The 13359-nt window shown below is 40.1% G+C and overlaps 1 protein-coding gene across 7 annotated transcripts in view; it reads left to right on the forward strand.

Annotated features, from left to right (window-relative positions):
• The window catches only part of LOC122819735 (membrane-associated phosphatidylinositol transfer protein 2-like), a 65183-nt gene that overhangs the window by 13175 nt on the left and 38649 nt on the right, over positions 1-13359 (forward strand). Inside the window, exon 1 of one of the 7 annotated variants that reach the window (XM_044096712.1) lies at positions 272-411. The exons of 3 other annotated variants lie outside the window; for them this stretch is intronic. The gene's annotated coding sequence lies outside the window, so the exon portion shown is untranslated. Of the gene's footprint in view, positions 1-271; positions 412-2531; positions 2635-5412; positions 5830-10921; positions 10963-13359 lie in introns of those variants that run through there. 3 more of the 7 variants (XM_044096713.1, XM_044096711.1, XM_044096715.1) reach the window with 3 other exon arrangements.

Here is a 13359-nt window from a genome sequence, read left to right on the forward strand (position 1 = left end):
CCGTCACGTCAGGACCACGCTCCTCATTTGCTGCCTAGATTTATTTATTTTTTTTAAAGCTTCCTCCCATGTTGTGACGTGTTGACCGGGTCGGATGGTCACATTATCTGTAGGTGAACATCCATGGTGTCCACTCAGCTGGGGTCAGACTCAAATCACAACACATCTCCTAATATGTACCGTGCAAACTACAATTCTCGCTCTTTTGATTGTTTGAGGAAGGAAGTTATTTCAAAACTTATCTTCTGCTTTTCTGTTCTTTTTTTGGCAGCTTTTCTCAAACAGACGTTTTCTTGTGCTCTGAAGTCATGCAGCTGGTTTCTGTCTCAGCTAGATCGCTGACATAGAAACCAGCGTTTCCAGTCTGAGCTGGGCTGAAGGACGGCGGTCGGTGCAGGAGATGAACTTGAGGTCAGTGGGATCGTCTCACACCCGTAGCTCCGAGCCGTTTTTCTTTTTCTTTTTTTAACTTACGCCGACCTCCGACCTGCAGGAGGATTCTCCCCGAGGTTACATAGGGACTGTGTTTTAGCTGCAGCTGCTCTGCTCAGACTTATTTTTACCTCCTAATTATTTAGTTTAGGCCAGCTGTTCCAGACCGCAGGGCGGGTCAGAGGTCACGTGTGAGCCGGTGCCGACTTCGACTGTCATTAGGATCAATCTCTGGAAAGTTGAACACGATTTGAGATGATTTCATAGAGCCACGTCTGTTTGGAAATCTTTTAAATCTTCCCCTTGATAATAGAAATCAGTATTGAAAGCAGCTCGTTGTGTTAACTCTTTATCTGATTTGGACATTTTTTTGATTATCTGAAAAAGTTTTTCACAGCCGTGTCAAACTGACATCAATGTGCTTCAGCTGTAACATGTATAATCCTGATGATTGACTTTCTTCTTGTCTGTCTGAATGGAAGAGAGCAGCTGTTACCTGAAGATGTGTTCATTAGGGAGGCAACGTTTAATCGGATTAATCATGATGAATTGATTTATTGTAACAATTGTCAACGAATTTAGCAATCGATTAATCATTAACTAGAGCATGCAGACTCAGAAAAGGCCCATTTGCTTGAAAGCACAACATATACGGAGCAATAATTAAGCCAAAACTGTACAAAACATATACATTTTGCATTTAAGATTAAAAAAAGAACTTTCTTTGTCTGTAAATATGTTCTACCCTGAAATCAAATGGCAGTTTTAGCTTCTGTACAAAATAAAAATCTCCTATCACATTTTGCTATTCAATTATTAATTAGTTGATCTAAATAATAGTCACCAGATCATCGTTACGCTGATTTGATGTTGGGTCAAACAGAAAGGGCCGAGCTAGACACATGTCGATGTTAGAAGTATATTTTAGTTGCAGATGCATCCTTTGATACAAATAATCAAGTGTTCACTACAGGAAAGCAGTTATTGCATTTTAGACAATAAAAGGTTGCTTTATTGTTTGTTTAATTGCATCTTTTAACGTACCATATAAGGCCCATACTGGCCTCTTTACATTAGCTGCCTGTTTTTTATCGAATATATTTTAAGATTCTCTTTTTAACTTATAAAGCTTTAAATGGATTAGCTCCCCCTTATCTTCTGGAACTTTTAAAATTTCAGTCCGTGTCCAGAACCCTACGTTGTAATAATCAGCTTTTACTGACAGTTCCTCGGACCCGACTTAAGAGAAAAGGAGATCAGGCTTTTTCTGCTGTTGCTCCTTCTCTATGGAACAATCTACCTTTCCAAATTAGATCTGCCCACAGCCTGGATCATTTTAAAATGCTTCTTAAACTCATTTTTATTCCTTGGCATTTAATTGAACTAGTGTTTAATACTTTGTTTTTATTCATTTGTGTTGTTGTCACTCTTGTACAGCACTTTGGTGCAGTTCTATGCCTGTTTTAAAGTGCTATATAAATAAATTTGACATTGACATATTTTTAATATTGTATAAAAAATGCTCACGTGGTTAAATGAAAAATGTACAAAAAGTGAACATTTCTCTATCCGACTAATTGATTGTCAGAATAATCAATTACAAAAATACAAGGGAAATGAATACTTTTGCGAGGTCATATTTGTTGGATGAATTTCATTTCTAATGGCCACTCTTGTTACTGATCCATTTCAATTTTGACCTTTTCCGCCCTGTTTTGTTTTTTTTAATAAAAAATCTCAAAGTTGCGTCTAAGTGCAGCGGGTTCACAGGAAATGCAATTTCCAGCTCTGCAGCTAAAATTACATTGAACCCCTGTGACCTGTCTTGCTGTGCGACAGTGAATTGATTTAATATATAAATACGGCTTTCCAGCGAGGCCGTAATCGAACACCCGCTGCAGCGCGGCGTCGATAAATGCATCACAGCCGCGGACAGGGGGGCGTCCGGCGGGCCGGAGCGGCGGAATGATGAGTAACAGCAGAGCCTGGTGAGGAAAGGTGCGCTTGACAAGATCACAAATTAACAGCAGACGTTGTTGCTGTTGCTGGCGTTTGGAGTGATTCTGTTAGCGCCGGTCTGCTGATGCTCAGATAAAGGCAGGGCGCGCGCCGGGCGGGGAACACGTCGCTTCCCGCCGTGAGAGCTGGACACCAGCTGCTCGGAGGAGGACCGGGAGGCTGGCTGCTGCAACATGTCCTCAGGTCTGTTTAAAACATTAGCTGCGTTTCCGTTAAGTGAGAATGTGTTGAAATATTTGTCTACGATGAGCGTTTGAAGGTAGCTAATAAAAGAATAAACACAGTTTATTCCGCTAATGTCGGAGAAAAGCGCAACTTCGCGGTTTTCCATAAAGTAAGAATTAAAATTAAAATCACATGTGTATAAACTAATTTACGCAATAAGTCGTTAAAAAACCCCAAAAAACAACATGGTAGCTACGGCTGTAAATGACTACATGAGATATATCACGAGACGAGTTTTATTCATATGTTATAGTGACAAATCTCACTATAGGAAGTGCTAGTTATGTGGCGTTTTGGGGGAAATTGTAGTCAGCCATTTTGCAGAGGAACTAAGGATTCAACACTTTCAATGGCACAACTTTTTACGAACTGTGCCATGCTGTGAGAGCTCTGGAGCCCGGGAAAAAAAACAACTAATAAACACAGAAACAAACCATCTTCTTTCTACTACTTCCTCTCTTCGCTGTTTTCAGCAGTAGTAAAATCCGGCTGTTGCTCATGTGACTCGTGTGATGCAAAAAAGTGCTTCCATTTCAGTGTTGCGCAATAAAAAACAAAATGTGAGTTTTTCTGAAATTGGCGTGTTTCCATTAAGACATTTAATTTTTGTCATTTCAATTTGCACAATTTCATCCTCAGCTTGTGTTAAAGACAAACTGACGGCTATTTTTAACCAAAAGCCCACTGAGGCGTGCAGGCCGGGTATAATTAATGACATGAGTCATGGAGCTCACACTAGACTTGCATCCTTTTGGTTAGCACACATCAGCATACTTCATGCACAGAATGGATGGAGAGCAGAGAATTATTATTATTATTATTATTATTATTATTATTATTATTATTATTATTATTACTGTGCAATTTACAATCCAGTCATCCCCACTCTTCCCTGCAGGGTCGCTGGTGGTGCTGCTGTCACATCTTTAACGGTCACATTATACCTTATTTAAGTCTTATAAGATTTCAACGGGAAACCGAACTTAGAAAACTGTTAACTTGTCTGTAATATGACAAGAAATCTTAAATCTGTGAATCTGAAATTTCACAGAATGACTGGTGTTTCTGGCGTTAACAGCAAACTCCTTCTGATACCTGCTCAGTCCATAAACATCAAACTCTGCAGCATGTGGAAGGTCCTGTGACCGAAACAACGTTCACCTATGAGGGAGAGCACCTGACCCCATGTGTGATCTCGGCAGCCTCATTCAGATTCTGTGGCTGAGAGTCGCAGCAGGAAAGGCAGGGCGGTCACGACGCCCTGCAGATGTGACTTGGTTGCACGCGGCTCTGAAGCAGCGCTCCGCTGCCGTCGCACCTAAAAACGATGGCATGATGAAGGACGGCACCCAGGGTTTGACTGGTGGTGCAGACCGAGGATGTTGGCATCTGACTGGTTCAGGGCCCAGTCAGCAAACATTTTAATGAGTTTAAAAAGAACTGAGGCAAGGCTTTAATTACTGCTTTTATTACTGCCTCATGGAAGAAACTGTAAGCGGTTAATACCGACATTTGAAAGGGTTAAAAGGGCTTATACGAGTCTTATACTGATTAATAATTAATATATAATGTATATTCGATTTTTCTTCACTTTAAACTCTGCATCTTCAACGTAGTTCCATCCATCCACTGTCTACTTGTCCCTATTGGTGTCTATTTGAAGCAGTCTTAGAAATATTGAGCCTTAAGCTCAATATTTAGCTAACTAGCTAAATAAGTAGCTAGCAAGCAAGCTGAAATCAAAACCCTTCAACTGTCACTATTACATCATAGTCAATTAGTCCATGAGGCCATCGGTGTCATCTTGACTGTTAAGGGGTTCATTTGCTAGCTACAAATGTAGCTTCCAAGGCAAATATTTACTTTAAAGCTAATAGTTTAGCTTACTGGCTAACTATTGAAGTTGGAGCAAAATTTTCAGTAACCCAAAATTACTGCTGTCAATTTTAGAAAACAACACTCTTATGCTTTAGGCGGCTCCGCTCCAATCAGCTACAAAACAATCAAAAAAAGACAAATGTATGAAATGACAAAGAAGCAAAAATGGCCATGTGTTGTGTTTACTTCTGTTTCCTCAGTCAGCTCAACACAACTTCTGCTTTGTTGTGACATTGAGGTTTTTTTTAAAAAAGCTCCTCAACTGAGAAAACCTTTTAAAATGCAGCTTAGCCTCAAAACTGGTTTGCTCTGTTCTGCCTCAGAGAGCAGCCCTTCCCTTCCCTGTGACTTCCCCTCTCAGCTCCTTCAGACTAGCCAGTAACAATTAGCAGACACCTGGTGGAACGGCGCATCTGCTGATTTCATTATAGGAGCTGCTTTTCAGTGCAACTCTGGTAAAAACGTCATTAAAGGGTCAATAGAGGGGCCATGTTGTGATGACTTCCTGAAGGCGGAGTTTCACAAGGAGGAGGAACTTCTTAAAGAGACAGTGACCCAATTTCAAGGAGTTAGTTTAGGTAGTCAAATTTCTTTTAATAACAGCTGAAGTTAACATAGTTAAGTGACACGATGTGCCTGGAAAACACATTATGCAGCTTCCTTAACTAACATACTTTTGCAAAGGAAATGCCAAAGGTGGATTTTATGATTTAAGATATAAAAGTAGAATCTACTCATAATAAAAGATCTTCTCTAGCCTTTCACATATCTTCATTAATAACCTTTAAAGTGCTGCGATTGAAGTGAAACAGCAGAAGCTCTGCTGTTGTTGTTTTTTTTTAATCATTGAGAATAAATCCCATCGTTTCTGCTGATTCTGGCTTGGCGTTACGCAACCGTCCCCGCTGAAAAGGCAATCAATCTGGTGGGGCCGCGCCGCCAAACCCGCTGCATCACAACAACCGTCGCCAATCGGGCTCCAGCCTCACGCGTCGCCATGGTAACTGAGCTTCCTCTGTGATGAGGAGGTGGGGACAGCTGATGGAGGAGAGCCGAACAGCAAGAGAGAGAGAGTGAAGAGAGGTGGAGGAGAGGCAGAATCTAAAGCTGCTCTTGGATTTTGTTAAGGTGAGGGCGCTTTGAGCTTCACCGAGGGGCCGGGATGTGGTGGGGAGTCGCTGCCGCGTGAGCCGGGGAGTCTCGCCAGGATCCGGATCTGCAGCGTCCCCCCCCTCGCTCCTCCCTGTGCGCATGGATCCATCCAGCAGCCGAGAGGTAAAACATTTCTTTCACCCGAAAGATCCGCTTCGATTGGAGCGTTCATCCCCGCTTCCATCTCATGTGAAAATAAACGACACGCTGCTGCCTGTTGGACTCGGAGCTCTCTGACAGGAACCTGCAGGTGGCTTTGGTCATCCTCTCCTGAGATGTGGCAGGTGTGTGTGTGTGTGTGTGTGTGAGTGAAGCAACAGACTCGCATTTGACAGAATTGAAATATCTAGCCTCTGCGTTTTGCAAGTCAGTTTAATCTCATCAAATGCAAAAACGTCTGAATTACACTGAGAGTCTGGGAGAAAAAAAGTTTCCCTTTAGCAGAGTCTGAGTTAATATCTAATATATATTTCTGATTCCTTTAATTGGCTGGAATAATTGAGTGAAATTTTTGTTTTGTTTTTTATTTTTACGTGGGAGTGTAGACAGCTTTCTATAATCCATAAAATAGGATTTATTTCTTTTTTAAGCAAACATACATAGTCAAGGCTTTATTTTAATGCTCCTGTCAAGCAGTGAGTAACGATCTGCTGCAAACTCTGTTCAGTCCTGATGCCAAGGGTGGAAATAAATCATCAATATTGTATTTATTACTACACGGAGCAGAGAGAGGACTTAGAAAGCCTGCGTATGCAGTTCAGCTTTGTGCAAACTGGCTGCACAAAATCTGGCTGTATTTGGTAAAACCATGGAAAAAAAAAGAGAAAAGGAACAAAAAATAGAAGAAAATCACCAGCCTGCCTGTCTCTCGGTTTACTTGTTGCATATGTTGTCTGAGTCATTCAGCCCTGCTGGCTTGTGTGTTGTGATTAACAAATGCAGAGACAAATCCAGTCAGGGGATCTTGTTAAAGTAGCACGACTCCTCCATATGCCGAGCGAGTCGACCAGATGAATCCTGGTGGTGCGGCAAACTGTGAGATCGTGAATCCCACTGGTTGCGTCCTGCTGCAACGTTTGAGAAAAATGGAATCCATGTGAACGTGAACAGGCTGTACTTTTATGCTTTCGTGCTTCTAAAGCGCTTTGAGCGTTCTTTATTTCATCATTTCCCCTTTGACTTTTTTGCATTATTGTTTTCTTTGCAGCCACAAACTTCAGCGTATTTTATTGGGATTTTGTGTGAGCAAAAGTAGTAGTGCATAACAGAGATGGGGAAAATATCCAAGACGACACATGGTTTTCTTAAATTTTTTTTGTTTTTACTTATTAAAATTTGCAAAATGCTGCAAGTCAGTGACTCGATGCAGTCTGCTGGGTTTCTTTGGAAGTAAACTTTTTAAAGAAACAGTATTATTATGTGTCTGCCAGGCCTATAGAGCCATTTAAAGCATAATTACGTCACCTTCAGCTTTTATAAAGATGCTATGTACATCAAATAGGACTTAAAATAAATATGACTTTGTAACGTAACGCCTTGAAATTGGGTCTCTGAAATTTCTCCTCTTTCTGAAACTCCGCCTTCAGGAAGTCACCACAACGTGGCTCTTCTATTAACCCTTTAACAACATTTTTACTAGTGTTGAGAAGTAGCTCCTTTAATAAGCTCAGGATATGTGCAGTCCCACCAGTTGTTTGCTAATTGCTGCTGGCTAGTCTGAAGGAGCAGAGTAGGGGAGCCACAGTGGAGGTCTGCTCTGTGAGGCAGAAACTTGTAAACTGCACCTCTGAGGAGGAGCTTCATCCTCGAAGGTGGAGCCAGGTGTTTTAAACAGCTAAGTGGTTGCCATGGAGATTAAATGATTTCTCAAACATGCATGAAAGAAACAAAGCAACACTCCAGGAGTGTTTTGAATGAGGAAATAACGTTACAACACGATGTAAAGCTCTGAGTCAACTTTACATAACGCCGCCCCTTTAAGTTTTTCTTTTATCTCACTGTGGAAAGAGTATAATAAAACTTCGAACCTATCAAGACATGATTAACCCCTTAAGCCCTTTAGCCCGTTAATGTGTGGTGCGGTTCTATGCAGACATTAACAGCAGAGCTGTGGTCGACGCTCTGATGATGCCGTTTTCCTGTTCACCCTGTCCTCTGAAATCTCTCGGTACATTTGTTCGTTGCGTGTTGCCCCTTCCAGTTGACGGTGTACGCGCTCTTCCACCACAATTGATAAAAAGGTTCGGATCTGAAGGTTGGACCGTGGAATTAACAATTTGCACCTCAGCATCTCGCCAGCTACTACGGGCCAATCAACAGATGCAGTCTGCAGCCAATCAAATCGATCCAAAAGGAAAATCTGGGTGGGGCTGACTGGGGATGAACCGAGTAAAGCAGGTCATTCCCAGTCAGGCTGGGACACGAGTGAATCAATCAGAGCATGAGAGGCCCCACCTCAAGTACGAGAATCTGTTAGATGTGCACTCCAATTAATCTGGCTTTTTATTTTGGAAGAGTGGCTGACAGAAAGCAATATGGAGTCTTGTTTTCAGTTAGCCACAAGCCATGTAGGGGCATGTAATGTGGAAGAAGGCTGAATTTATCAGGTGATACTAAAATGTAACTTTTTAGCCGTCATGTAAAACATTACGTGTGGCAGATAATTAGACCACCTTGAACACACCATCCTTATTGAGTTGGCATAGAACCAAACATATAAACATTCAGCAAGACCTACAGTGGACCGGTTTAGATGAAGGCATGTTCATGTCCAGAGCTACATCTGATGGAAAGTCTACTGGAAGTCTTGTAAGTTGACGTTTACAGAATGAGCAAAAAGTTCACCACGGAGATTTATAAAGATAATAGAGATATAGGACATTGCAATGAAAAGTGGCAAGTCAAGGAATTAATCCCTTCACCAGGTAGCAGGCGAAATCTTTTGTTGGATATTTATTTGCGTGTACGCACAGATACATCTGTTAAAATGCCCTTGGAGTTTTTATTTTGTAGCAAACGGTTTTTGAAAGCCTTCTTAGAATCTAACATTCTTCGATTCTCTCTTTGTATTAGCCCTGATTTGCAATCCTTTACAAAGGAGCTCCTAGGAACAGATCAGTGTTTTTAATCAGAAAGCCTTGAGATGAACCACTGAACTAAATGCTGGCAATGTTTTGTGTCAAGCTTTTAGTTACCTAGACAGAAGGTTACTAAAAGAGGAAGAAGGTAGCACCTTGTCTACCTATCTATCTTCTGAGATTCTCAGATGAAGAATTTGAGATTCTCCATGTTTCTTAGTTGATAGTTTCATTTTTGTACCTGTAGTCAGATGCACAAACTGACCTTTCATCCACAAAGTGTCTTTGGTAGATTAGTGACGGACATTTTAGATTTTGTTTCCAACACAGCTGGTGCCCTGATCCTTCAATGTTTGAATGTCTTTCAGTGTTATTTTCCAAAGAAACGTCAGCTGGATATGTTAGTGCATGTCAAATTATTTCTAACTAGCCAAATATAAATTATATATAAATATAAATTATACAGCATTTGATTAATAAACTTGATAGGTTTATCTAGAAGGATAGTTTAATTTCTTTCTGAGTCTCATAGAAAAACAAATATAGGAGGAATACGTTTTCTTATTGGCTGTTGAGGGCGAAGTGACTCGCTCGTTTCCTAGTCTCTGATTGGTGGATCCGGCCCTCATGATGGCTCCTCAGCTGGTCATGTGGTTCAGCACGAGATATAAAAATGACCAGGTCCAACAGAACCACATGATCAATGTAACAGATTCAGTTGTGATTTTCTTTGCATTTTTTTGCTTTAGGTTCCCCAATTTTTTTGCGCAAAATTCCTACAAGATTTAGCTTTTTCCCTCATCGCCTGTGCTGTGTTCAGCGTCGCTCCATGACTTTCCTTAAGTGGGTTTTTATCTTTCCTGTTCTCAAATACTTTGCATTTCTCCCCTTTCTTTCTTTCCTGTCTCTGGTTAACCTTTGCGTTAACATTAGAGACCAGAATTCATCCACAAGTCCCTTTCGTTGAGCTTTCGGGAGGCCAGTGAAATTTTGATAATTGTTAAATCTTTAATCAGCATAGAGAAAATTTTGAAAAGGTATTTCTCATTCAAAACACTTTCCCACTTTTTCCGTATAGAACCATTGTAGACTTACTCATATAGTTTATTTCCTTGTTGGTTTTGTTTCTTTCTCAATGGATCAATAGACAATAGATCAATAGACCGTGTTTGATAAAATAATCCTTGATTTAAAATAATTACCCGTGTCATAAAAATGTGATTGTTTGAATAAATACATTTTCTAAAAACTAAATTGCAAAGAAACAATTTGCTACTTTAAATTTGTACTCAAGATTAAAATCTGAAGAAATTCATGTTCCAAATTAAACTTTGATAGATGTTTGTATTATTGTTATTATAGATTTACACACCTCAATTATGCTGAAGAACAAACGTAGCTCAGCTTTTACCAATCTACATCAGTGCTGTCGTTTCCATTTGAATCCATCACTAATAAAATCGATTAATTTAGTAATCGATTATTCCATTGATTATTCTGACAATTAATGGATTAATCAAAAATAAGAAAATAAACATTCTACTAGAACTTGAACCACGTGAAGCCAAAGCGATGCCACTTTATATAACATATTTGTACATTTTTGACTCGACTCCTGCTGTTGTTCTTGCAGCAAATTATTGTTGCATTTTTTTGGGTCCAGTTAACTATTAATTGATTACTACATTAGTTGACAATTATTTCATCACAACTAATCTGATCTATCGTTCAGCACTAGAAACCATAGTCATATTCAAAAATAAGTATATTTACGGAAAGGTTACGATAGATCAGTCACACAGAATGATGTTTTCAAGCCTTTATTTCTGTTAATTATGTTGGTTTTAATGCACAAATGTGAGGCTGAAACGATTATTATATGGCTTATAGAAAACTAGCTTTTATTACGATTGTAAAAAAACGTTGTCAATGACAATTTATTTCTTCGTATTTTGGCTTTGATACACACTTGCTTTCATTTGTTGTTGTGTTCGGATGTTGTGTTCTTGTGGAGACGTTCTGACTGATGTTGGCCGTTTCTGTTCGACGAGCGCAGACAGAGCTCACTGCTCTGCCGTTTGCTGTGAACTGAATGAATGGAGCCAGACTGAGATTCTGACTGAGGGATTTTTTTTTTTTCTGGGTCAAGTCTTCACTACAGAAAAATGACTCCATCAGGGTTTGTGGTATTTTTCCCCCAGTGCTTGGAAGCTCATTTGCATTTCCTGAAAAAGTTGTTTGGAAATGTGTTTCTGACTCATCATCCCCAGCTGACTGAAGTAGGTTAAATTTAGGCTTTGCCCCGTTGCTGTATTGCAGCCAGACTAAGAGACTTTTATTGTTTTAAGTTACGAGAATAAAGTCATAGTACAGTAGTTACTAGGATGCAAACAAAAGGGAAGTTGTGAAATGAGAGCAAAGCTTGTACCTATCAGGATCTGATGTGACTAACTTGTCGTTCTACTGATAATAATTTGATGCTGATGTGTTAAAAAATGAAGTATTTCCTTATTTGGAAAATCGATAGTAAAGCATAACTTCACAAGATGCTCAACTTCCTCATTGTATCTTTCAAATTACTATTTGTGGAGGAATTCTCATGAAATTACAACTTCATTCTCCTATCATTCGACTTTACGCTCATATTATACTGACTTTATAGTCGTATAGCTTTATGCTCGCAACATTGACTTTATTCTTGCATTACTATGACTTTATTCTTGAAATGTAAAAAGAAAAAAAACATTTCTTAGCCTGGCCCTAATACTCTGTTGTAGATGCACAGATTTGCTTTAACTGGAACATATTAGAAATATCAAACAGGGTTTCCCTGACGGGCCACCAGGCCTGGCATCGTTTATTCATTTATTCCAGGTGTCATAAATGTTTGTCTTTGACTGTAGTTGGCGTTTAAGTATTATAAACACTGCCTTCCACTAACACATAACTACCAAGTGGTATTTTCAGAAACACTGTAGGGACCCCTACCAACGCGGTCAGCTGGTTTTCTAGGGGAAACCCTGCAACTTTGAACTTAGTTTGAATTTTTCTTTATTACATTTGAGACGAAGTCGCCTTCTGCATCAGGTACTTTGAAGCCCATATTTTTCCTTGTGATTTCCTGATGAGATTCGAAGCCAAAGATGCAGAATGTGGACCTTTTCAGAATATGTTTTAAAGTCATTTGTAGAGAGTCATGGGCTGCTCTGTGACCCACCTGAGCCTCTGACCACACAGACAGAAACAGATTCATCCAAGATGCCTACGAGGCAAGGAGTGCCAAAATTAATGTCCCACACTGTTTTTACATCTGCTGCTTAAAAATAACAGTTGTGTGGGTTTTAATCCAGTTACATGAAGTAAGATTTAATTGGCTTCTGTGCTAATTTGATGCTGTTTAAACAGATTTTGGCTGTGAACTCTGTGGAACATGACGCTGCTACACAACGACCACACCAAAACAGATCTGAGAGCTTCTAGCCTTTAGTAATCTACATGTGACCCTGAACAAGCAGCATTGAATATCATATGTTAAAGTGATACACCAAAGAATATTTACTTATAGAAAACTTTAGGATGACTGAGCACATGCCTGAATAAAACGCAGACACGGCTGAATTATGAATAAATCTTACGTAGCTGTTTGCTGCCGTGATTTTTAATCACTTATCACGTGAAGTAGCGTGTTCATGTCTGATTTCAAATTAATTTTTTATTTCATGGAACCTATTGCAAAACTGTGTTTTTTTGTCTTTAGCGGAACATAGACGAAGATTTACGCACATATGCACTTGAAACACAGTTAATGATCAATAAGAAACCAGTCAAAAACAAGAATCATTCAATTGTTTGTTTTTGCTTTGAACCCTGAAACGTCCATTCCAGTGGTCAACAAGAAGTCACCAAGGTGGATATAAAATGTAGAAACCAAAACATGGCGAACCCAGGAGCTTCTTGCTGCAAGGCAACGGCTCTACCAACTGCGCCACTGTGCAGCCCCAAATCCATAATGTCAATTGAAAAAAAAAATCATTCAGGTTTCTGTTTTCTTTGAATGCAGCTGCTGCTTACTACTTCATCTGAACCATTGTCCATTACAGACAAGCGGCTCCATCCATGATACCCGATGTGCTGTCCAAACGATTCAAAAGGAGATAAACTCCTACATTTTCAATGGATCATTAAACCCCCGGCCCCTCGGCCGGCTGGCCTTCATTTGTGGTTCACACTTCACTTGGTCCGGCTCCGTAGATGGAGGCCTCCGTGTTCGATGTGCTGACTCACCGCTTGTTGAGCTGACGGAGTCAATAAGACATTAAAGTCAGTCTGCATAAACAACAACAACAAAAAACAGGCTATAATGACGGTGTGTTCCTCTGCGTACGTGTTGGTCGTCCCGTGTTCACTCGTGTGGGTGGAGGTCTTCGTTCTCTCCAGGATTCAGTGGAAAATATTTCCTCTGATTATTCATCTGCACTCAGCCTCCGTTTGCACAGAATCCTGGCTGGACGTTTGGGTCTTATAGAGGTGATGATTTTCAGGAGTAGTAAGAATGTTTTGTGATTTGTCGGCTTCC

This window comes from Gambusia affinis, linkage group LG17 (assembly GCF_019740435.1).
Source record: "Gambusia affinis linkage group LG17, SWU_Gaff_1.0, whole genome shotgun sequence".
NCBI lineage: Eukaryota > Metazoa > Chordata > Actinopteri > Cyprinodontiformes > Poeciliidae > Gambusia > Gambusia affinis.